The sequence below is a fragment of the Chrysochloris asiatica genome, unplaced genomic scaffold, assembly GCF_000296735.1.
Source record: "Chrysochloris asiatica unplaced genomic scaffold, ChrAsi1.0 scaffold00368, whole genome shotgun sequence".
Classification (NCBI taxonomy): domain Eukaryota; kingdom Metazoa; phylum Chordata; class Mammalia; order Afrosoricida; family Chrysochloridae; genus Chrysochloris; species Chrysochloris asiatica.
The window spans coordinates 1,168,412-1,170,463 of NW_006408886.1; positions in this window are offsets into that span (position 1 = coordinate 1,168,412).

Sequence of the window (2,052 nt, forward strand, 5' to 3'; positions counted from 1 at the left end):
GAGCAGAAACAATACTTGAAGAGATAATAATACTCACCATATTGAATTAGTTCCTACTCATGGCAACCCCACTGCATTCCGTAGATTTTCAAGACTATGACCTTTTGGCAGTAGATTGATAAGTCTGTCTTCCATGGTACCTCTGAGTGGGTTTGAACCAACAATGTTCTGACTAGTAGTTGAGTGCTTAACCTATTGTGCCCTCCAGGAGTTCTCAAAGAGATAATGATGGTAGTGTGTGTGTGCCCTTGAGTCAGTTCTGACTCATAGCAACTCTTTATATGTTTTCTTTATGGGAGCAGAAAGCCTCTTCTTCCTCCCAATGAGCGGTTGGTAGGTTCGAACTGCTGACCTGCAGTTAGCAGCCTAGCTCATGATCCATCATACTTATGCATATATAAAAGAGCTCTGGTAGCGTAGAGGTTACAAATAGGGCTGAAAACCGCAAGGTCAGCAGTTTGAAACTACCAGCTGTTCCATGGGAGAAAGATGGGGCTTTCTGCTCCTGTAAAGATTCACAGCCTCGGAAACCCTGTACAGGGTCTCTATGAGTCAGAACCCACTCCACAGCACATAAGGAACTAACCATCCATATTGTTGTTGTTGTTAGCTGCCATTGAGTTGGTACTGAACCATAGCGACCTTATGCACAGCAGAATGAAACACTGCCAGATCCTGGGCCAACCTCACTACTGTTGCCACGCTTGAGTTGATCGATGCTGTCACTTGGCCAATTCGTCTCCTTGGGGGTCTTCCTCCTTTTCTCTGGATTCTTTCTTTACTAGTTATAGAGTCTTGGGCAATTCATGTAAACTTAACTTGTAGACCCATAATTTTCTTACCTGGAAAATACAGATAATGCTATCTGTTCTGTCCTCTTATACAAGACTGTGCGTGGACCAATAGAGATAATGTATGAGCCTGTGTCTTCCAATCACCTCTTCCTTGGGTTTTCATGTTTCTCACTTGTCTTATTTCTTCATATTTTCTAGAAAGATTTGTTTTCTTTCTATTTTCATTTCTCATGGTGCAATTTTTGCACCTCTTCAAGCATGGCACTTTATTCACTGTTTGTGGGCTTTGGCTACTTTATTTACAATTATAAAATTGTGCACTTTCCAAGTTATGTTTATTAATGTCTGTGAGACATTGATCTGAATGCTTCAATTCATTTGTGCTCTTTATATGTTTAAGATTAGTATGGAAGCAATTTTTTTCCCCAAGGGATAGAAAAAACAAAGTCTAGTGATTCTAACATTCAGGAAGATCCCACCTTTAAAAATACAAGACAATTAAGTTCCATTTTTTTTTTATTGTTGTTGTTATTTTCCCTTTATAAATGGATTTTAAGACATTTGTTATACACCATAGACATATTTTAAAATAACCATAAATAAAAGAATGACAGTATTGTTTCTGGGAAGAGGCAGAATCCTTTATTTTTTGTGTTTTCCTCAAATAATTTTGTGGTTTGATTTCCTAAATATACAAGATGCCTACATTTGGATTTTCTTACATTGCCAGCTTAAAATTGTCCTGGAATGCAGTGTAAAAGTTGAGATTTACTCTGTTTGGTTAAAATTCTTTGCAACCAAAGTAAATCTTGTAAAATGTGCAGCAATGAAACATGTAATGGTGTTGAGTTTAATAATGTTTTCAGCTTTTATGATAATTTTATTTTTGTCGTGATCATTATGATTTATAAATACTGACCCATTTTCTCTTCAGTGCTAGAGTAACTATAGAAAAATTAAGTACTTGGGATGTATAGGAATTTTTTTTTAAGCTTTAATTTTAAATTGAGTGATTGCTTACATGGGAGAATATCGGTTTTACACTCAACTTAAGGTATTTTGTTTTATTACAATGATTACAATCCCCTCCATGCATTATCAGTTAACACTATTTACTTCTATTCCTTTTTTTTTTTTTTTATGTGCATACATCATGCAGGAATATATATTCATTTAAACACCCAAAGGGCACATTCTGCGAGCCAGCCTACTGGTCATCAGCACACAGCCTTTCTCTTTCCATGACTCTTAATTCCTC